This window comes from Natrix helvetica, assembly GCF_964273705.1.
Source record: "Natrix helvetica genome assembly, chromosome: 9".
In the NCBI taxonomy this organism is placed as follows: domain Eukaryota; kingdom Metazoa; phylum Chordata; class Lepidosauria; order Squamata; family Natricidae; genus Natrix; species Natrix helvetica.
The window spans coordinates 9,599,730-9,624,502 of NC_138560.1; the positions used below are offsets into that span (position 1 = coordinate 9,599,730).

At 42.9% G+C, this 24,773-nt stretch overlaps 1 protein-coding gene across 7 annotated transcripts in view; it reads right to left on the bottom strand.

Annotated features, from left to right (window-relative positions):
- LUZP1 (leucine zipper protein 1) overlaps nt 1-24,773 on the bottom strand; it is a 67,553-nt gene that overhangs the window by 35,054 nt on the left and 7,726 nt on the right. The window contains exon 1 of one of the 7 annotated variants that reach the window (XM_081961864.1): nt 1,838-2,269. The exons of the other annotated variants lie outside the window; for them this stretch is intronic. The gene's annotated coding sequence lies outside the window, so the exon portion shown is untranslated. Of the gene's footprint in view, nt 1-1,837; nt 2,270-24,773 lie in introns of those variants that run through there. 7 annotated transcript variants of the gene reach the window in all.

The window sequence follows — 24,773 nt, forward strand, 5'->3', positions numbered from 1 at the left end:
CTTCCATCACCGTCCCACTTTTGGATCCAGATTGCTGCACAGCCTACTGATCAGGAGCCAGCCTCTGCTTGAAGGAGATGTGATGAGCTCCAAACTTACACGGCGGTGCAGGGTGATAGGACCAGAAATTGGGGAGATCCAGCTTCTACTCCTCCCTTCAGCTATGAAAACCCAGTGTCCCTTCCAACTCTATTAATCTAATCTAATCTAATCCCCTGGTTTTAGCCAACCTACCTCACAGGGCTGTTTTGGTAGGGAGAAACACAAGGTACTCAGAGGTGGGTTGCTACTGGTTTGGACTGGTTCGGCCAAGGAGGTAGTAACTCGGCCGCCCACACCTCCAAACTGGTTCTATTGGTGGTGCCATAGGCGGTGCATGCACAGAAGCAATTTTTTTCACTACTGCGCATGGGCGCATGGCACGCATCGTGTGTGCGCAAAGCACACGTGTGCCCGATGCCCATCCCTGAGCAAACCGGCGGTAGGAGAATCCGGAACCCACCCCTGGAGGTACTTTCGAGATACTTTTGGAGTTTCTGAACAAGAAACAAAAGCAGGACGTAATGGTTCTCCAGGCACCATCCAAAGACAACCGATGGGGCTAAATCTTGCACCGGAGTCACCAGGAGAGAAAGAGGTCACTTTGAGGGGCATTCCCATTCCAAGATGACCGGGCCAAGTTACAAAAAGCAACCGGCCGCAACAATCTGCACGCTTCTCTGTTCTGTTTGGCATTCCCAGCTGCACCGCCAAATTCAGGGAGTGCTTTAGCAATCTACCGCAACATTCTTTCTCTCTCCTCCTCCCCCCCCCCCACACACGTGTGAGAGGGGGAGGGGAACAGGGAGGCGGAGGAAGGCCCTATCCAAATTATTTATGGTAACAATGGAGGAAAGGAAAGATGTCTTGGTTTCTTGCTCTCTCCTAGCGGGTGCCTTTCACTTAGGTAGCGCATGTAAGGACAAGTTCACAAAAGCATTTCAACAGAATCCACCTCTTCTCCTCTCCCTCCCCTCCCCTCCCGGCCAGCTTTTCGCGGCTGCTTTGCACCCTCCTATGGGAAAGGGGGCGGGTCAGCCAGACATCATCAAGCTAAAAAGTTCTGCATTGGAATCAGGTGACTGACTGACTGCCATTTCAATGTCTGCAGTCACCCTGCCTAGGAAGTAGGTCTCTCTCGCCCTCCTCTCTCCCTCCTCCCTTTCTTTCTCTCCCTCTCTTCTTCTTCCTCCCCCTCTGGTTCTTTCTTTCTCCCTCCTCCCTCTTTCTTTCTCTCTCTCCCTCTTTCTTCTTCCTCCCCCTCTCTGTCCTTCCCTCTCCCTTTCTCTTCCCTCTCTTCTTCCTCCTCCCTCTTTCTCTCCCTTTCTTTCTCTTTCTCTCTCTCTCTCTTCCCTTTCTTTCTCTCCCCCTCTTATTCCTCCTCCCTCTTTCTTTCTCCCTCCCTCCCTCTTCTTCCTCCCTTTCTCTCTCCCTCCTCCCTTTTTTTCCCTCTCCCTCTTTCTTCTTCCTCCACCTATCTCTTTCTTCCTCCCTCTTCCTTTCTCTTTCTCTCCCTCCTTTTCTTTCCTTCTCCCACTCTCTTCTTCCTTCCTCTTTCTGTTTCTCTCTCTTTCTCTTCCTCCTCTCTCTTTCCCGCTCTCTCTGCACCCTTTCTTTCTTTCTTTCTCTCCCCCTCCCCCTCCTTCCCTCCCTCCCCCCCCTCTCTCTCTCTCACACACACACCCTTCTCAAATCACAGGAGCAACTAACGCTGGCAGGCATTCCTTGGATGTTTTTTTTTTCTTTCTTTCTTTTTTTGTAATGGCAGAATACATTCAAAGCAGCTAATCCCACCGACCGGATCACAGAGCGAAAGGGAAGAACAGGGCCGTCCTCTCAGCAAGCCCGCAGCGCTGCAGCAAAAACACAGAGCGAAATAAATCCCCAACATGCTGAAGTGCAGTTCCTGAATGCAGCAAACTCCAGCAGGCTGCAAAAAATAGTAAGCAAGCCCCCAGGTCAAACCTGATAAAGATCCTGCATTCAATGACATTTGTTGACACAGGACAGGGGGTGGGGGGGGGGTTGTGCCTTCCCTGGCATCTGCCCAAGGGTGCAGACCAGCTTTCTAGAGCCTGGTGCTTTCCAGATGTGCTGAATTCAATAGCTCTCCCATGTTCCCAGCTGCCTGGCTAAGAATTTGGGGCATTTAGAGCTTCAAGGTGTGGAAAACTTGAGTAATGGCCACAGTATTTTCAGGCAGAGCCCAGGATCAGATCAAATCATCATGTATTAAAAGGTGACATGGGACCAAGAACGAAGACTTCCCCCCCCCCCGCACCCCATGTTTTATTTATTTTATTTTTATTACTTTCCATTTCCACCGAAGAGTGTGGTATCTGGGTTTTAGACACTCCAAATCCACATATTTGTTATAATATGCATCACAATACTATTAATAATATATCAATACAATTACAATAGTACACAACATCTTCATCAACAAATTCTCTCCGCATTCATTTCCTCTTTTTCATATCTCATTGTTTCTAACTTCTGTTTCTATTGTCGATCAAGAACGAAGACTTTTGTAGTTATTGGGATGCAGGAGTTCATGTGAAAGATCTCCAAAGGGAAGTGACTAGAATAAAATTTGGCTCCTGGCAAAATCTGGCCAAGTTTCAAACCCAACCATTATCCATCATGGATTGTGAAAAAACCCCAGCTTGTTAAAACTTAACGGGGGCTTCTGCAAACCTCATTCTTTGGCTTGTAGGAAGTTATCACCCAGCCCTCTCCCAGAAAAATGAAATATCCTAGGAAATATTCATAAGGCAGAATATTATATTTTCCTGGATGTGAAAAAGGGAGAAACACATTTTAAAAACTAAGTAAATTCCTGCAGCTTCCTGCCATCCTCACTTTATCAATGGGCCATTAGGAAGGCCAAGCTAGTCCACTTTACATAATAAAGAGTTCTCCCCTTCAGCTCCAGGGGGATGGGAATGAAGGCATGATAATATAAGCCTTTACTCAACTGACCACATGGCATCTGAACTCAATCAAACCTGGATTCAAAACTCAGCCTAGAGGGTTGCCCTTGCATGGGCCCATGGGAGTCTGACAGCCAATCAGAATACATTTCTTACACAGGAACAGGAAACAGAGAGGTGGGACCGAACAGGTTATAAAAAGCCCTGCAAGCCCTTCTTCAGCCCTTCCTTTGCCTTCTCTTCTTCTCCACCAACATTGAAGCATGTGAACACCTTTTCTGTTCAGGGCTCAAGCCATGTGGTCCTGTCCACCATTAAAACCATCTTTCCAAGCAGCCTCCATGTCTCCAGTGTCTTTTTCCCCACTTGGAGCTGAACCCAGAAGGACATTTCTTTCATCAGGCTCACACAACACAACAAACTCAAATTCAGGACAATAATTTTTTAAAAAAAATGAACTTAAATGCAAGCAAGGTCCTCCGGCTGGAAAAAGACCAGCTGCATCAATTAGGAAGGAAACAAATAGGGTTAAAAGAGGTGAATTATATCTTTCAGGATTACAGTATTGTGAGAATGGATGCTGTCAACAATTTCTCTGGAACCAGAGCATCTCACTAGGCTCACATTGAATGTGGGTCATGTTTGCAGTGGAAAGAAACGAGAAGGTAACAAAAAAAAAATTCCCTGCATTGTTGTAGATTAAAAGTGATGTCTCAAATGGCAGTGGGCAATAGATAGTCCTCGAGTTACAAACATTTGTTTAGTGATCAAAGCAATGGCGGCCCTGAATTTTTCTAAAAAGAAACTTGCGACCTATCCAGGAGACTTCCAATAAACAAAACCAATGAGGGTAGCTGGATTCGCTTAGTGACTGCAACGAAAAGTAAAATTGGGTATGACTCATTTAAAAACAGCCTCACTTAACAATTCTGGTCCCAATTGTGATCTTAAATTGAGGACTACCTGTATGTAAGAGAATATTTCAGGGGCTGCCACAAAAAAAAAGAGGATTTTCCAAAGAGCCTGAAGGAATGAATGGAAACTAATCAAGGAGAGAGCTAAGGAGAAATTTCCTAACAGTGAGAACCATTAAGCAATGGAACAGAAGTTGCCTTCAGACGTTGTGTGCGCTCCATCACTGGAGGCTCTTAAGAAGAGACTGGACAGCCATTTGCCTGGAATGGTGTAGGTTCTCGAGCTTGAGCAGGGGGGTTGGACTAGAAGACCTCCAAGGTCCCTTCCAACTCGGTTATTCTGTTAAACACAGCACCTGGTACCAATTTACACCAACGGGGTCGATCCAGCTCACAGTGGCTATGGTTCTCCAGAATTTTGAAGAGATGTTGCTTTCCAGCGATTATGTCAGAAATTTCACGTAGGACTTTTTGAATGTCGAGCAAGTGGTATGCTCTGGCATATCTTGGCCTTTGATGGAAATTATGGAAAGCTGCCATCAAGCAGAATCAATGTGCAAATAATCTGAGCTGATGCAATGCATCTCCCTATGACAGGGGTGTCCAAACTTGGGAACTTTAAGACTTGTGGACTTCAACTCCCAGAATTCCTGGGAAATTCTGGGAGTTGAAGTCCACAAGTCTTAAAGTTCCCAAGTTTGGACACCCCTGCCCTATGAGGTTATGGGGCAACCAAAAAGGCAGGGCCCAAAGAAGTTGGGCCACCTTTGATGGCTTCCTCCTCCCTCGTTCTTCCATTCCACTCCATAGGTCCCTGTCTTAGTTCAAGAGACAGTTCTCCAGCCCATCCCATTTCCCCCCGTTTTTATTGGCACAATATAAAGCCTCCAAAATTTCAGATCTAATAAAAGAGATCTCCAAGACCCAAGACAGTATAGGTGGTCCTCCACTTACGACCACAACTCAGCCCAAAATCTCGGTTGCTGAGACACTGGTTACGTGAGTTTCACCCCATTTTACGACCTTGCTTGCCACAGATGAATCACCCAAGTTGTTACGTTAGTAGCCAGGTTGTTAAGTGAGTCAGGCTTCTCCATTGACTTGGATAGTAAGAAGATCGCAAGTGGTTATCACATGACCACGGGACACTGCAACCGTCGTAAACCTGAGTCCATTCCCAAGCGGCTGAATTTTGATCATGCGGCCAGGAGGATGCTGCAGCAGTCATTAATGTGAAAAATGGCCATGTCACTTTTCTCAGTTCCGCTGCAACTTCGAACAGTCACTAAATGAGCTGTTGTAAGTAAAGGACTGAAATGTGGATTTACATTTGCAATGTGGATTTACAGGCGGCTGTTGCGTATAAGCTGGGTTGACAAAATCACAAACGAGGAGGGGATAAGCCGCCTGGGAAAGCTAACGGAAATCATCAAAGCCATTAAAAAGCGAAAGTTAGAATATTTGGGACGTGATGTGACGCCCAGAAAAATACGGCATCCTTCACTTAATCCTCCAGGGAAAGATTGAAGGCAAAGGAGGTCCAGGCAGAGGAAGAACTTCATGGCTTCAAAATCTAAGGGACCGGTTTGGACTAAAACTCAACAACACTTTTTCATGTGGCTGTTGACAAAAATAGGATTGCCAACATGATCGCCAACGTCCGATGACAGATATGGCACAAGAAGAAGAAGTGGTAAAGGAATATCTGTGCTACTTTTTTGCTGCAGTCATTAAGCGAGTCATGCAGTTGTTAAGGATATCCAGCTACTGCCACTGACTTTGCTGGAAGCCACCTGGGAAGATTGCAACATTAATGAATTAATCAATCAATCAATTAATTAATCATAAGATTGTTAAGGAAATCATTATATTAAGGAAATGCTTCTAATGAAAAGGCAAAAAAAAAAACCTTTGCAAGCCTACCTAAAACCTGAGTGCAGATCCAAGTATATAATTGCAATTAAACTTTAAGCAGATTAAAATATGTGTCAGATTATGGCCTAAGCCTGAAATAGCTTATTAAAATCAATGGAGATATATTAAGCAAGTCAGTGTAGGACTGTAAATAAGTTTATTGTTGTACCCACAGGTCAGCATGTAAGGCATGCTGTAAAACACAATAAAACAACAATAAGACAGTGAAATTATAAAATAAAGTAATAGAAGAAGTATTAGATGTAAAAAAAAAACAAACCCAAGGCTACAGTAAAATAAAGCCAAAGAGACAGCCAAGAATTTAAGCACTTCTTTCTAAATTTAAGTGACAGCTTGGTTGCCGGCAGTTGAAACACATCTGCAAGAAGATAGTTCAAATTTTCAAGGTCAAGAAAGAGTATTGACTCATATCCGTCACCCAGCTCTCAAAAAATAGCACAAATAATGCAACACAAACAGCACTTTGGCACATACTGAACAAAGGATCCCACCACCACACTGCCTAACAGCCAGGAAAACAATCTGCGTGGTACAGAATTGGCCTCCAAAAGCCAAAATAGAAAAGATGCAATGATACATAGATTTTATTTTTAAAAAGACAGGTTTAGACTAATAATCATAATACAGGTAGTCCACAAGTGATGACCACAACGGAGCCCCACATCTCTTTTGCTAAGCAAAGATGGCCATTAAGTGAATTTTGCCCCATTTTACTTGCTTAACCGTTGTTAAATGAATCACTGCAGCTGTTAAGTTAATGACCCAGTTGTTAAGTGCATCCGGCTTCCCCACTGACTTTGCTTGCCGGAAGGTCGCAAAAGGAGGATCACATGGAAAACCGTCATAAATATGAACCAGTTGCCAAGCATCTGAATTTTGATCAGGTGACCGGGGGGGGGAGAAGATGCTGCAACAGTCGTAAGAGGGGGACATTGTCATAAATCACTTTTTGCAGCTTCGTCATAACTTCCGACGGTCATTAAACAAATGCTTTGTAAGTCCTGTATTTGACTTGGGCTGAGGAAGTCGCAGTTCAAATAACTGATCAGCCAATATGTTTGGGAAATTTATCAGCTGACGTACTAAAGTGTAATGGCCGGTACAAGCAAATTCTGTATTATCTTTTACAGCAGGACAGCAATGCAGTCCTTGGCTTTTTCAAAGAAAAGCCAAATGGTTTTGAGGGGGAAATGTGTGAATCTTATGAGATTTTAATAAAAAGCAATCCTTAACTTACGACCGGCCACTGAACAACCAACTTAGAAGTTATGATGACACCTCAAAAGCTACTTACCACCTGATTTTGGAGTTATGATGACCACATAACACACACAGACACAGACTGCATCATGTGATCGTCTTTTGGGTGATATCTAGGCAACCCCCCCCCCACAGCATCCTGCAGTCACATGGCCATAATTTGTTGTTGTTGTTATTATTATTATTATTATTTTGCTAGTTTCCAGCATTTACTTCCCAATTTACAATAACCACAGCATTGACTTAATAATTGCCACGCAAAATGTTGAGGGGGGGGGACAAAACCCAAAAAGTCTGGCCATGTGATGTCTCGACTTACAGCTCCAACAACTTACAGCCATAATTCCAGGTTGTACGCTCAGGACTACCTGTACATTAATTGTACTAAAAGTAAACAAAATTCAAGTAAATGTCACCCAACCACAGCCCCAGCCCCGGTTTTAAAATCCGAGGAGGGTGGAGAATCACTGCCTTGGGCCCTCCAGTGATGACATTGGAACGCTTGGAGGGAACATGGACCTTATAATGCATAAGAATATGGGGTGGCTTCCACACCACATTAGATTAGTATAAAATGGGTTTGGGGACTTTGTAGTTCAGTGCATAAGGAGAAGCCTAGCTTATGTTATATGGCTCTGGTCCTCATATAAAGCCACCACGTGATTCATTGGAAAGGCTTCATGTGACAATGTAAAACTGCCACTGTAATTTGGTTAATCCAGATTTGGGTCTGGTGTGTTTCATGATCCCAGCCTGATGTCGCTCTAGCCCAGTGCTATTACCTCTCCTACAGGTTTTGGCCCCTGCTCTGCACTAACCCTACAGACAACCCTTCTTCTCATCTATTATTTGACCCTCTTAGGCAAAAATTCCAGGGGTAGAAGCTGATACTCATCAGCAGATAAAGAACGAGATCCAGTGAATGGGAATCAAAGAATCTAGGATTCAACTTCTGGGCAAGTCATCTAGATAGTCCATCTTATAAACAGGACCCAATGAACTCTATAGCCTCTGAGCAAGCCCACCCACCCAATATCCGTCTGTTGCAGAGCTGTTAGGATCATGATAGGGAGCAAAAAGGACCCAATCTAGCCACTTTTCATTCCCGCACCAACACACATTCATCTAAGGCAACTTCCATTCTAGAACAATCACGCATTCTTCCGCCACTCTGAATGAGATTGTATGTTCTAAACACTATTGTCTTTGGCCTGGAAATAGGAATGAGCTAATAAGTCTATGACTGAAAAGCTGGACTCATAAGAAGCAACCAAATATGAACACCCTACACTCAAGAAGTTCATTATTAGCACTATTGAATATTACAACAGGGAAAGAAGGGCGCAAAGTGTATTCAATAAACAACTGTGATTTATGAAATATCCTCATTCTTTTTATCCTGTGATGACATATACGAATATTCATTGTCACTGGAGTTGAAGGAGGGAAGACCAGAGAAAGAAATGTTAAAATAACGGAAGGGAAATAATGAAAACTCTGTATCAAGCCCAGCTCTCAAGGACTCCCAACAGTTTTCTTGGCAACGCGTCAATACATATTTCCTGCCTTTGCCTTTTTCTGTAATTATTTTGGGTTTTCCAGTCTGAGTTAGTTCTGGCTTTTCTTAGTAGCCTCCCATCCAAATAGTGTTTTTTTCCCCCTGTTCAATCACGTCCCATTCTCAGAGGCTGCCTGGACAAGTCCCTGCAGCTTTCTTGGCAAAGTTACTCAGGTGTGGTTTGCAATTGCCTCCTTCCAAGGGCTAAGGGAAAATGACTGGCCCAAGGTCACCCAGCCTTGGTGGGACAAGAACTCATGATTTTAGAGTTTCTAATCAGGTGCCTGAACCATGACACCAAACTGGCTCTCATCTCATAGTAGTACACAATTCTAAACCTACTTAACGTTTGACATCGGCCAAGGTAGACCAGAGGCTGCCACTTATCTGGACATATTTATTATTCTTAATTTTAATTACATTTAAATGCAATCAGAACAAATTCTTCTAAAGTAAATCTGCCCAATTTCACCTGTTCCTGATTTCGCCAGGTTCACTGATGAAAAGTGTTGTAAACCTTGTGTGCAGAGCAGTGGTGGATTTCAAATTGTTTTACTTCCGGTTCTGTGGGTGTGGCTTGGTGGGCATGGCAGGGTAAGGATACTGTAAAATCTCCATTCCCAACCCACTCCAGAGGAAGGTTACTGCAAAATCCCCATTTCCTCCGGATCAGCTGGGACTCGGGAGGAAGGGAATAGATGGGGGCGGGGCCAATCAGAGGTGGTATTTACCTGTTCTCTGAACTACTCAAAGTTTCCACTACTGGTTCTCCAGAACTGATCAGAACCTTCTGAATACCACCTCTGGTGCAGAGCCATTCAGCATAGCACGGATAAAGGCTTAGCACTATAACTCAACAACGGAACCAACAATGATGAAGCAAGAAATGGAGAAAAACATAAATCTGGAGAGGACTATATCACAGAGTTGGAGTCTATTGAAGTGGAATCGGTCACCGGACCTCCTAGCTCAGAAAAATATTGGGATGAAACTCCTACATCACCATGAAAAATCTATATTTCGAAAAGGCTGTCAGAAGGCTTGAAAAGGCTTTCAAAAGGTTGATAGATACAAAAGCAAAAGCTATTAATCATCATAAGCCAGGGGTATCCAAACTTGGGAACTTTAAGACTTGTGGACTTCAACTCCCAGAATTCCCCAGCCAGCCATGCTGGCTGGGGAATTCTGGGAGTTGAAGTCCACAAGTCTTAAAGTTCCCAAGTTTGGACACCTCTGTCATAAGCCAACCCAGGGGTCAGTTGGAGAACTGAACTCTCCAGCTTATAGTCACAGGACCAATGTACTCAGAAGCTGGCTTAATGGCCTTGATTACAAAAGTGGTCAAGGCCATTAAGCCAGCTTCTGGGTCTTGAACTCTGCAGATGACTTCAAGTTTGTAGGAAGTGCTACTCATAGAGAAAGGAATTTGGAAATTATTACCAAACAAAGAAAGTGAACTTGCTAATTTAAGAAAAAGACCAACATATAGTAGCAGCCACTCCAATGTGGTGTTTGAAGATATGGGAACTTCAACTCCCACCATGCCTAGGCAATACAGGTAGGTAATAATAATAATAATAATAATAATAATAATAATAATAATAATAATAATAATAATAATAATAATAATAATAATAATAATAATAATAATAATAATTTGAATTTATTAGCCACTCCCTTTCCAGGCAGGACTCGGGGCGGCGTACAATGGAACATATAGAACATAACACATGTGTACAAACACATAAACATACATATATACAAAGACATACATGCACGGAGGAGGTAACAAATTACAACATTTAGACAATTAAAAATCACCATTAACATACCCCAATAGTAAAAACCGAATGTACAATTAAAATATAAAATTTTAGGTATTCTGAGAGTTGAAGTGAGATACAGTACAGTCCTCGCACAGGTGGAGGTGGACACTGGGATAAGGTGGTAACCTCTGAGGAGGAAAAAGCTCAGCCTGGAGCTAATTCTAGAGAAAGCAAATGTAAAAGAGAACATGAATCAAGAGATGTTGTATGTCAATCTAGATATGCAAATGCCGAAGTTCCCTGATCCATTAACTGTTTTTGAAAGAAACCATAGTTTGCTACAGTTCACCCAGTTGGAATACAGGTAAACCTACACTTACGTTTGCAATGTTTCCCCAAAAATAAGACCGGGTCTTATATCAATTTTGGCTCCAAAAGACTTTAGGGCTCATTTTCTGGTTGGGTCTTATTTTCGGGAAAATACGGTACTTAAATGCACCTGGCTGGCTGACAATCTTAACTGGGGCTTATTTTGGGGGCAGGGCTTATATTACGAGCATCCTGAAAAAAATCATGCTAGGGCTTGTTTTGCAGTTGGGTCTTATTTTCATGGAAACAGGATAGAGCCTGCCCATCGCAGTCATAAATCGTGACAGTCATAAACCGGGTCATCACATGATCAGCCTGATTTATGACCTTTTTTACCACATAAGCGTTGTTAAGTGAATCAGGCTTCCCCCGTTGACTTTGCTTGTTGGAAGCCGGGTGGGTGTCAACTTGCGAAGCATTCCTGACCTGCTCTCAAATTGCCATAGGCGAGGTCACGAACGGTGGTCCTATGATGCTGGATCCTGCAATTGTCATAAATGCATGCTGACTGACAAGGGGATAAATTCTGATCCTGGGACTATGGGGACGCAGTAACCGTTTTAAGTTAAGGACTACCAGGATCCAGGATCTCTGAAAGATATAGTTCAGTGGTTCTGAGATCTCGTCTGCCAGTTCCTTCAGAACCCTGGGGTGTAATCCATCCGGTCCTGGTGATTTGAACTCGTCTAGCGTAGACAGGTGCTCACTTACCATTTTCTTCCCTATTTCAACTTGTGTTCCTAATCTGATTTTTGTGGTGCTGTTTTTGGTAGGTTGGACTGTTTTTTACCTTTGTGTGAAGGTAAAGGTTCCCCTCGCACATATGTGCTAGTCATTACCGACTCTAGGGGGCGGTGCTCATCTACGTTTCAAAGCTGAAGAGCCAGCGCTGTCCGAAGACATCTCCGTGGCCATATGGCCGGCATGACTAAACGTCGAAGGTGCATGGAGCGCTGTTACCTTCCCACCAAAGGTGGTTCCCATTTTTCTACTTGCCTTTTTACCTGCTTTCGAACTGCTAGGTTGGCAGAAGCTGGGACAAGTAACGGGAGCTCACTCCGTTATGCGGCGGTTAAGGATTCAAACCGCCAAACTGCTGACCTTTCTGATCAACAAACTCAGCGTCTTAACCACTGAGCCACCGTGTCCCTGAGGACCACCTATAATACAACTCTAGTCCCTAAACTCTGTCTTCAGGGTCTGTCTTTTTTTTTTTAACCTGCATAGTTGCAAGAAAGAGCAAACTCTGAAGCACAGAACACTTAAACTGGCAGCGCTTATTCAATCAAAGAATTTTACGTCAACCAAGTTTTGCTTCCTGTAAAATACGAACATGATAACATCAACATGAGGCACCAAGAAAATGGGCAAGCAACCTTAATTCCAGACAGATGTTCAAATCCTGCAAGATCCATTCTGCATGGCCCAGGGACAAGAGATTATGAGAGCAGTAGTCCAAAATATGTGAAGAATTTTGAAGAATTATCAAAGTGTCTGCATTTCACAAGTTGAACTAGCATCTTTTTAAAACATTTTTTACTTTGTTGGGATAAGGTGACCCAAATAAGCTCTATCGGCTACTTTTTCTCATGAGTGGTGGATGGGACTGTTGTCCCACCTCCTTTGTAGTGCAGTCAGCTGAGCCTCTGTCTCTGTCTCTGTCTCTGTGTGTGTGTGTGTGTGTGTGTGTGTAGGGGATAACTAAGCAAACTGACATGTCTGGGAGCTAGAGAGATTACGGACACCGGCAGTTCCCCATTCCTAATCAAGGGGCTTGTAACTGGTTGGACCGGTCCCCCGCATCCCCCCCCCCGTTGGGAATCAGGAACCACAGGCATGCAAAACATCCTGGTTAGCGGGCCGCTGAAATCATTTTTCCCAGCTGCAACCTCAGCAGGCAGCATGCTGGTTTTGCATGCAGAAGATTCCAGTGCAATACCAAACATCAAGAGCTTGCTTGCTTCCCTGCCTGCCTGCTTCTGTGCTTCCTTGCTTGCTCGCTCGCTCACACATTCCTTCCTTCATTCATGGCTTGAGATTTTGGAACTTTCCCCCAATGGATGGTCTTCCAAGTTCCAGAATTAGAACCAGCGTTATCCATGCTGACCAGAGACATTTTTCTGTCTGGCAGATTCTAGGAAAAGCTGGTCAATCAGAGCAGCTTTCACTAGGTTAGATTAGAATTACTATATCTGGGCTGCTAAACTACAGGTGACTGGGACATGGTTGAAAAGAAACACAGAGCATTCTCACTCATCGTTGCCATCTAGTGGTTATCTGGGTTTGTGCAGCCGAGATAATGTTGCCCTAAATTAGATCAAGTGGCTGCACTGGAGATTGTGTTGCGCACAGCAATAATTTCCTGAGTTAAATATCTGGGTTTGGTTTTTCTAAACTGCCAAAACAGCACCAAAATGTCAAGCAGATCTCAAATTAAACTGTTGAACTCTTTAAAGATCTTGTGCAATTTGGATAGTTGGGATTAACTCTTTGGGAGTCTGATGGATGTTAGATTTCCAGTCTGATGCCATCATCATCATAAATCATCCTAAATTTATTCAATCAGTGGTGAAGATAAAGTGTTGTTTCAGATGTGAGCGTTTAAGTTAGTTTCTCAGGTTATGTTCTTTTTGGATAATGTTCAAAGAATCAGTTTAATTAACCCAGTTTATGGATTTGTGTTTGTACAATACACTGCATCAAAAACTCACTGAACAATCGGGGTTCACACATCACACAAAGCCATACAAAAAGTTAACCAAGGTTAAACCCAGTGCAGCCGCTAGGTTTCTCTAAGTGCCTCAGTTGACGAAGGATCTGGTGTGGATGCAAACATGAAATTAGTTTTCTATTATGATGTTTTTGTTCACGATCTGAATGTGGTTCCTATTATATGTATGTAGCATTTGTTTCTGGAACTTTTGTGCTCTTCTGACACGCTAACAATTTTCTCATTCCTTCTCAACTTTCAAGGATGCCTGATGTTGTAAATTATTGGATTTAATGCATTCTTTTAAAATTACAGAGCCTTCTCTCCTCCCCTCCCCCCCTCCCTTCTCAATTCCACCCCCCACCCCCAGCTTTCCGGTTTTCAAAAGGCATCTTGCTTACCACTGGGGGGACTATTCTAGCACATCCTAGTATTTCATCCTTTGCGCTCAGTAAATCACTAAATGCTGAATAGGTAGATCTCAACTTACGAATGTAATTGACCCTGGAATTATAATCATGGATCCGTGATGGCGAACCTATGGCACGAATGCCTGAAGTGGCGCACGAAGCCATGTCGCCTGGCACATGTGGCGTCACCCCTTCCTCTTGCGGGTTTCTGGCGCGCCTGCACACACAAAGATCAGCTGGCCTTTGTGCATGCAGCCACTGCTGCATACGCAGAAGAGCTAGTCTTCCGTTTTCCAGCGTGAGCATGCACACCGGCCAGCTGATCAGCGTGTGCGCATACACGGCACTAACCAGAAGACTTGCCGGCTGGCGCACATGCACGCACCAGAAACCAGAAGTAAATTTTCCAACACACGCATGCCCCCTGGGCAACTCCTTTTCCTGGTTGCAGCCCAGACAAGTGCGCAGAACACACCCGCGCAAGCGAAGTGTTCCCGTTTCAGCACTCAGTGCTGCAAAGGTTTGCCATCACTGTCATAGATTGTTGAGGTCATAAGTAGAGGAATGACTTAACTAAAAACTTCAGGTTTTTAGTCTCAAAGGTGCTTTTCCAAAAGGCAATTGGACAGTTTTTTTCTCTTAAGAAGAGGTTTCCCTTCCCATCCATCCATCCATCCACCCATCCACCAATCCATCCATCCATCCATCCATTTGCTTTGTTTGCCGCCCCTCTCTCTGCAAGATGATTCTCTTTTATGAGATTTTTTTGCAGCATTTTGTTAATACCAGAAACTTGAGAGTAAACACTGAAAAACTGACAAAAAAAAGAATAATCGCAAACTGATGATTCACAATGTGACCACAGGATGCTGCATATTCCAATAAAGGAGAGCCAGTAGCCCAGTGCCCAAAATGTGATTACATGACCACAGGGGTGTGTGCGGCTATCATAACTCTGAAAACAGGTGGTAAGTAGCACTGGGGAGGTCGGCCGTAAGTTTGAATGGTCATTAAGTGTTCGGTTATAAGTTGAGGACTACAGTACTTGTTCTGCAAGCATCATCATTAGAAAGTTGATGTTTCTGGAGCTAAATTATCATTTTCACCATCATCATCTGGAGCTAAATAGTCCTTGAAGTTTAGCTATTTTATCTTTGCTCTTTGGTATTTTTTGCTATCTTATCCAACAAGACGAGGCTCATCAAAGCCATCCTTCTGAAAGTTAATTATCAGTGGAGAATGAGATGGTTCAAGATGAGTTGCTAAAAACCAGTTACCAGTTCTGAATGCAAACATTAATAGGCTTATTACATAGGATGACTGTTCAGGCCCTTAGGCCGTGGTGAAAGGGCCAACACAGCCAATGAGAGAAACAAAACTCAAAGGAAGGTTAAAGACATTTCATTATGTCCTGAACAGGGGCTCCTGAAGGCCTCGATTCCAAGCACCGAGCTCAGGAACAAAATGTACGTTCTTCAAGCAGAATGCCTCAGCATCTTTAAAGCAGACCTGGAAAAACTTCACCCTAAAAACCTGGATGTCTGCGGAGATGACACTTTTGAGTAATCGTTGTCTTCAAAGGTGCTTTTTCAAAAAGCAACTGGACTGGTTTTTTTTTTCCCTTGAAGAAGAAGAAGTCTCACTTCTCAACCAAGAAGCTTCATCGGTTCTTCATCAGTTCATCCTTCCATCGCCCCCACCATCAGTGGTGAAATTCAATTTTTTTTTACTACCGGTTCTGTGGGTGAGGCCTGGTGGGCGTGGCAGGGGAAGGAGACTGCAAAATCTCCATTCGCACCCCACTCTGGGGCCAGCCAGAGGTGGTATCTGTCGATTCTCCGAACTACTCAAAATTTCCACTACCGGTTCTCCAGAACCTGTCAGAACCTTCTGAATTTCAGTCCTGCCCACCATCCTACCAGAACTGATGAAGTTTCTTGGATGTGAAGCAAAATGTGCTCCATTTATATCTCCAAGTGAAAGATCTATGAAAGATCTCTGGAGATTGTTAGTCCATGCAAACAAGTTAACCAGAGATCTGGAGATCTCACTGGTTGTAAGTTTTCAAATTAAATTCCTGGCATCTCCAGTGAAACAAAACTGGAAAGATCTACTGACACAATGGAGGAGAACTTTTTCCATTCAAACGCCTCCTAGATATGTTGGGATTATTACTCCTATATTCTCCTATCCTGTTGCCCGACATGCTACATGGCATAGGAGAATCTAATGCTAAAAATAAAAATTCTCAAGCCCTGCCCATTATGACTTTGAAACTGCCATTTCAATCCGTCTGGAAGGTGGAGGAAGATGGGCCAATATTTAATTGCTCTGCTATTGAAATATGGGCTGTCTATTGAGAAAATAAAACTAATCAAAAAATAAGGTGCAGCAGAGTTGTATAATGTCATAAGCGCCCGGTAATAATGTGATATAATTTTACACATTTAGAAAAATTACAATATAGATACGTGTTCTCTCATTTTAATTATAGGCAATACGTATTACCATTAAATTGTATAATATAGTACTGAATGTTAACAAGCTACTTTTCATAAAATCAAAGACAAAATAAACCATATTCCACCTTGACATAATATGCAAATACAGGCACTGGGTTTAATAAGACCAATTCCCAAATCGCATTCCATTTCCTGGAAGTAAGTAAAAGCCATTCAATTCATTTGAGAAGGAAATTGCATTAAGGTACATATGTATGTATGTATGTATGTATGTATGTATGTATGTAACAACACAGCCAACCAATCCGCTTACAGCAACAAAGCCAGCACTCCACACACCCCCACCAATATTTATAGAAAGACGGTAGTTCCGATCACGCTTTCTTGCAAAAGCACGAAGCCGAAACCACTAGCCTGAAGATAGCGAGTGGGACCTCGTCAAAAGTCGCCAAGATACTCTCATTCTTACACGGGAATACATCCGAATACGCCAATACCTGCATATATATGTGTGTGTGTGTGTGTGTGTGTGTGTGTATGTGTATGTGTATATGTATTATATATATTGCTTCTTTGCAATATTTCAATGGTTGAAAAAAAACGTTGTTGTAAAGGGACCTGTGGCCAACAACATCTGCCTTTAATAGTTTGTTGATACAATTTCATGCTACCAGGAAAAGGTACCAATACAGATACGTTATGATTTTTCTTGCTGCCTCTCTAAATTATCCCTTGGCAGATTATGTCTTATCTCACTGTTTTATGCTGCTGAGACTCTGGATCTGAAATGTTAATGTTAATAAGCGGCATCATTAATCCACCCTGGATTTTTAATGAATGGGGGAAATTAATGTCATCCGTGTAAATCCTATTCACAGCTACCCTTAAATACTTAAGCCCCACTAGGATCAATGAGACTAAGTCCCAGGTAAACAAGTAAAGGATTGCAACATTTATGGAACAGTGTGATTTGCATTACAGTGAATCTGCTCTCAAAAATATTTGTGGCTCAACCTCTTCCCCTCCCACAGGTTAACACAGGTAGTCCTCGACTTACAACCACAATTGGGACCAAAATTTATGTTGTTAAGCAAGGCAGTTCTTAAGTGAGTCGTGTCCAATTTTAGGATCTTTTTTGCCATGGTCCTTAAGTGAATCACTTCGGTTGTCATTTGGTCATGAAACGAATCCAGGCTTCCCCAATTGGCTTTGCTTGCCTGAAACCAGCTAGAAAGTTTGCCAATGGAGACTACATGACCTCTGAAACTGTCCTAAAAAATATCTGCCGGTGGCCAAGTGCCAAAGTTTTGATTGTGTGATTGTTGGGGATGCTGTAATGGTTGCAAGTGTGAGGACCAGTTGTAAGTCACTTTTTTCAGTGTCATTGCAACTTTGAAGAGTCACTGAATGAATAGTTGTAAGTTGTGGACTACCTGCACGCAGTAAGCTTTTACCATTCTGATCATCCTAAACCATTGGATAAGTAGCATCTTTCCAGCTGATCAAATTTATTAAATGGCTTACAAAGGTTTCTGCCTTTTAATAAAATTTGTTAGGTTTATTTTTTACAGGGGTGTCAAACTCAAGACCCGTGGGCTACATCCGGCCCACGGGGCCACCCTGGAAACAGTGGACTGGCCCACGATGGCTCTGCCAGCAAAAACAGAGCTCAGGAAGCTGTCACAGCTGAAAACGGAGCTCGGGAGCCTGTTTTCACTGGCAGAGCACTTTGGCCACCACAGGCACCCCCGACACAAGTGATGTCAGACTGACCATGCCCCCCCCCCCTTTACCCCCAAGGTCAAACACAACCCTGATTCAGCCTTCAATGAAATCGAGTTTGACACTGATGGTCTAGAAAGATGCCACTAGATTTCTTCTGATTTTTTACTATCAAGGGCTTCCTCCTACAATGCACTGTTATACAATTTCCTACAATGTCTACAGTTCTGATGAGTGTTTCTTCACAGGAAATGAACTGGATCCAGATGCAAGTCATCCTTATAGACTGGCCTACGGAAATTAATGAGTCTTAGATACTTGCGATTACCCCAAATTTCATAATTGCAGTGATTCTTCCCCACGTACAACTCTTAAACCTTTTAATGTTCTTCCTCTGTGATGAGGCACTTCGAGCTTTAAATTTGGTGCTGTTGTTTTTAGGTCCAGCGATCAATTATAAACAGTGATGTGCTATGTTTTTCAAGCTACTGGTTTTGTTTATGGTTTTAAATCTTTTGTCAGCCGCCCTTGTCTTCAAGGGAGTCTAATAATTTGGCTAATAACTTTTTTCAAAAGAAATGAGTAAGCTTGGAATGAACCCTGGTAGCTTGGATGTATCATCGGGATTTTTAAAAGCTTAACGAACTCTTCAACAATAACATTTAATCACAAGCTGGGGCTGGAGACAGAGGAAGAAGGAAATGTACAGGAATTCAACTGACTAATGCGCTCATTCACACTGTTTTACCGAGTAGATAGTTTCAGGTGTTTTAGCTTTTCCAAAGAAATGGGCCACACCTCCCTGGAAATCACTTTTAAAATGTTGATCTCCTTTTCTGCATTTCAGCCAAGACATAACCCTCCTGTGGTCACTTTTATGTAATCTGGAAAGAAAGCTAATTGTGAAATATATTTAGCACACATCTAATTTTCTGTGGAACTTTGGGCATTTTCAACATAAGAAATTGCTTTCTTTTCTAGTCATCTTCTTTACTCAATCCTCATTCAGTCATCTTGAAGGAGACTTCTTTTTTTTTTTCTAGATTTTTTATTTGAGTGGGTATTCTACATATCTTGGCATCCTTCTTCCATCCTCTCTAGTGATAATCTTTCTTTTGCCTCCTAAACTGTGACATTCAGCCTGATCATGGGCAACTGACAGAAACATGGTGGGGTGGGCGGGGAGGGGGGAGGAATAATTCAAATTAAAAAGAGGGTTACTGCTTCCTTAAAAAACAAAAAACAACATTATTGAGAAATCTCCCCAAAGCATGGTTTTCTTATGCCCGGTCCTTCTTCTCCCAAGGAAGGTTGCAAAAATTATACATTTCTCTAGGGAAAGTCAATATAACTCAGGAAAACGATTCACATATGCTACCAAGCCACCTAATGGATTACTGGGTTTTAGTTTAGCATGCTGCGGGCACTTAGTCTATCTTGCTGACAGATTATGGTTAATCTTACCCTACAAACTCGACAATGACGGCTTCTCTAATAAATACAAGTTACTACTCCTGTCGTACTCTCCACTATCACAAACTCAAGAAAACAAGCCTTTGTATGCATGAACAGGTCTACCAACTTAAGAAATATTGTCATGTGTGCAGATGATTCGGACAGTGAGGAGGTTGGGGAGGAACATGGGCCAGTCCTGGAGTCTGGAGAAGGCTCTGATGAGGGCTCTGTGTCGGAGGCAGAGATGGAGCCAGGGCCATCTGACAGTTATCAGTTGCCTTCAGAGTCGGACATCAGTGGGGCAGACAAACAGCTGGAGTCTGTTCCCAGTGTGTGCATATGCAGAGTTGCCAGAGGAAGGGAACTAAGGAATAGGGGTCGACTTGGGAGTAAGGTCACAGGTGGACCATGAATGGCCCCTCCCAGAGGAAATAAAAGTGTGGCAAAAGGGGAGGGGAGTTTGCAGGAGACAATTAGTTTGCTTAATTGGTTCGTGACTCTCCGAGACTCCTTGCCAAGTTTGGCAGATATCAGCCTGTCAGCTCTCCAAGCCAGATAAGGTCTGTGACTACAAACCCTCACTTGAAAGACTTTGGTGGATGTGAATGAGAAGAATTCACAGTCAATTAATAAAAGGGTTTTTTGTCGGGACAAGGAGTTTGCTTCATGCTCTTGGGAAGCCCAGGTCAGAACAGAAAAACTCTGGAAGACAATGGAGGACAAGGGGGCTTAGAGTCCTATGCCCAAAATGGGGTACGACTTAGTGACTGAACATTAGAATTTAGTGACATGACTTAGTGACTGAACAACAAAGATCAAATGAAAGGTTACTTTCCAACCTCTGTTGCAAACTTAAAGCAGGGGTGAGCAACTATGGCAACTTTACGACCTGTGGACTTCAACTCCCAGAATTTATGAATTTCAACTCCCAGGATTCCTGAGCCAGCCATGCTGGCTCAGGAATCCTGGGAGTTGAAGTTCACAAATTGTAAAGTTGCCATAGTTTTCCCACCCACCCACCCACCCACCATAAAGCATAGCTTGGTGTCTTCACTGCCTTGCTTTCACCAGTTTTCATTAATCTATCTTCCCCCACACTTAATATTGCAGATTGTTTGATACTCATCTTCATATTTCTAAGGGGGGAATGGATAGGGCAAGATGGAGAGGGGATTAAACATTTGCTTCTAGATTTAGAAGCTGACAAAGAGAAAGTCTGAAAAGCCCAGGTAGAACCGGTTGATGTTGCTTTTGATTATTTTTTTTAACTGAGTTGCATTTCTCACTAACTTCACTAATTATTATTCTTGCCCGTCCCTCTGCCTTGAACAGCTCACGTCATTATCTCTTCGTGAACTCGTTTCCCATTGATGATTCAACGGCCACGAAGCCCCAGTAGCTTTTTCTGCAAGTTCATACTGTGATTCATAACACAAGAGAGCCCTTTTTTTCCCATGGTTCAGACAGTAATGGGACCAAAATGATTGTAAAAAGCGCCAGAAGATCTTGTTTAAGTGAAGGATGGGTCAACCACACGACAGATGCGATTAATTTTAAGTATAAAATGATGCGTGCTGCAGCGAAACTCTTAACTTTGCAGCTAGGGTGATGGGGAATGTGCTACTTAGAAAAAAATGATCGTGGGGTCATGGTGTATAGCTCAATGATGGCACCAAGCAAATGTAATAGTTGTGGAAAAGGTATACTGTGTTCCAGGGATAATTAGGAAAAGGATCAAAAATGAAAATGATAATAGTGTCATACAAATCTATGATCTATTTATCTACTTATCTATGCTGTGCACAGTTCTGGATGCCATTTTTGATCAGATTAGTTGGAAGGGCCTTGTAGGTCATCTACTCCAACCCCCCACATAAGCAGGAGACCCTACACCATTTCTGGCAGTCCAATCTCTTCTTGCAAGCCTCCAGTGACAAAGCTCCCACAACTTCCGAAGGCAACTTCTGTTCCATCGGTTAATTGTTCTTACTGTCAGAAAAATTCTCCTCATTTCCAGGTTGAATCTCTCCTTGATTAGTTTCCATCTGTTGCTTCTTGTCTTGCCTTCTGGTGCTTTGGAAAATAGCTTGACTCCTTCTTCTTTGGGGAAGCCCCTCAGATATTGGAACACTGCTCTCATATCACTCCTGGTCCTTCTCTTCCCTAGACTAGCCATGCCCAGTTCCTGCAACCGTTCTTCATATGTTTTAGCCTCCAGTCCCCTAATCATCCTGGTTGCTCTTCTCTGCACTTTTTCTAGAGTCTCAATATCTTTTTGTATAGTGTGGTGACCAAAACTGGATGCAATATTCTAGGTGGGGTCTTGAAAAAGGATATAGTTGCTTTAGGGGGGGGAATATCCTGTGTGGGGGTGCTCACATTGCATTTTAGGGTTTGGGCAAGCGCACGCTTTGGGCACTTGGCCAATCACTGTCATAGTGGTTAAAGTGTTGGGTAAGGAGCAGCGATCCAGGTTAAATCTATCCACAGCTACCAAAGTACCTAGAGAGACCCCTCTGTTTCCCAGCACTCAGTCTAGCAGCTTCCCCACTAAAGTCCAAATGAGCTGAGAGAAAGGGACTGGCCCAAATGTCCCGCAGGGGATTTCTATGGCTTTGAATCTGGACCTTCTTGCTCCTAGGTCCAGCATCTTGCAAAATTGCACTAGTCCAGAAGACGGCTATCTTAATCCAACAATCAAAATATTCACTGTTTATTCACCTTTAAAATAACAATGCCAATATGATGATTTTTACTCAGGATTTTGGTTGGTCTCATCCCCAGATTCCATAGTAGCATCAAATAACCCCATGCTCTTGTGCTTTGCTCCAAATTGATATCCTCTTCTAGCAGCTTTAACATCTGGACTGTGTTAAATCCCCCAAAACAAGGAGAATCAGTTATGATACACATTAATCATCAATACTGATGATAGTCTCAGCATTTCACCTCCAATGTAGGAAATAAAGTGTTTGTTGCAACACAAGTGACTGGAGAACCCCAGTAGAAAGGAGATATGACTCTTGTGCCATTTTTGAAGACTTCCCAGAAGATCATCTAGCTGGTCTTTTGGGAGAAGCACAATGCAGGATCAGATTCAGCAAAACACCGTGTAACACTGTTCCTGATAATCCAGCTACCATCATTACTAATGCCTTCAAAATGTGGCCATGAAGATTCTCTGTCATCCAGGTCACGGTGGTCCCAAAGGTGTTTTTTCCAGCGGCAACTGGATTTTCTTCGTTTTTCCTTGAAGACGTTTTGCTTCTCATCCAAGAAATAAGGGAACTAAAGAAGCTTCTTGGATGAGAAGCGAAATGTCTGCAAGGAAAAACGAAGAAATCCCAGTTGCCTCTTGAAAAAGTACCTTTTGGACTTCAAAATATGTCAAGATATGATAGAATTCCCAACCCCATGCCCAAAGCGGTTAAGAACTTCAGGCAGACAACAGAAAAAGATCCAAACATGTTTGGCATGGAAAATGTGGTCTCTTCCCCTTTTTTCACAACGTAAGGAGAGTTTATCAGGTGTTAGAATGAAATACGAGGAGATCTGGGACTGATATGTAGATAAGTGGATTGGACAAATATTAATGGAAAATGAAATTACTACCAGTTTACTACTTTCTGGATCACAGAGAGCCTTCTCAGTGAGTAGCAGGGGACAATTGTTAATTCAGTAACTCCAAATTAACTGTATTGTCTGAATGTAGGCATATTCTTTAGAAGTAAATTGATTGATTCTTTGATTCTGCTTGCTACAGTTTCTGTACCACTTCAAGCAAACTAACTTGAAGCATTTTACAAAGTCAAGATGCAAACTACCACCCAGCACCATAATATTGCCAAATAAAGCATTCCTGTGTTGCATTTTTCTCCAGCATAGCTCCATCTCTTGCATTCCAAGTTCATACATTCTCTGATTTCCTGAAACAGTCAGCACCTCTGACCTCCAACAATTCTCTCTCTTTTTTTTTTGCCTGGCTTCCCATAAGGAACTCAACAGGCATTCTCTGCTTACGTATTGTAGCTTGGGCAGCAGAGCAAAGAGCCAACAAGACCACGGATTGTTATTGTCGGTGCCTCCTTTCCCAGTTGGTATACCAGCTAATGAAAGCTGGGACATGATCAGTGAAGTAAAGACAAGGATTGAGAAAGCTCAAACAGCATTCTTCAGAATGAGAAAAGTCTTCTGCAGTCACGACATAAACCTAAGACTGAAAATCGGGCTTGTCGAATGTTACATCTTTTCTATCCCGCTCTGCGAAGTAGAGAGTTCTGGTCTCTGACAGAAAACCACTTGAAGAAACTAGAAGCATTTGAAATGTGGATTTATAGACGGCTGTTGCGTATAAGCTGGGTTGACAAAATCACAAATGAGGAGGGGATAAGCCGCCTGGAAAAGCTAACGGAAATCATCAAAGTCATTAAAAAGCGAAAGTTAGAATATTTTGGACATGTGATGCGACGCCCAGAAAAATATGGCATACTTCACTTAATCCTCCAGGGAAAAATTGAAGGCAAAGGAGGTCCAGGCAGAGGAAGAACATCATAGCTTCAAAATCTAAGGGACTGGTTTGGACAAAGCTCGGCAGCACTTTTTCATGCGGCTGTTGTCAAAAATAGAATTGCCGACATGATTGCCAACGTCTGATGATGGATATGGCACAAGAAGAAGAATACCAGCTAATGCCAGGTACATCTTAATGCTAAGATCTTCCTAAACCAGGCTTCCACTTGCTCTACTAGCAAGAGTCGTGAATCCAGGAGAATCCTTAGATAGGATTTGTTTTTCAGGGAAGCACAATCTCATTTAGAATCAAAAATGGAATCATTTTGGTACCACAACTCCATCTTGTTTGAGTTAAGCCCGTCTGCCTTTCTCCACCCAAAGTATGATGGCCTCCAAATACCAGTCAAGACTTCCCCTGCATTTCCTTTCCACCCAGGGTGGAGACATATGAAGGGAGCCTTTCATAACCTCATGATGACCTCTCAAAGGTGGCTTCATGTTAAACAATATCGAGCAGAGGACTTCTCCCGGTCTTCCATGTCCAATAGAGGCCAATGTTTAGAACTGGCTTCTCTGCTTGTTTCTTGAAGCAATTTATTTTATATCCAGGCTTTATTATTTTTATAGTGAGCCTGGCTGAGAGAGAGGCACTGGCCCAAAGTCACCCACTGGCTTTCATGACTTAGGCAGACTAGAGCTCATAGTCTCCTGTTTTTGAGCCTGGAGCT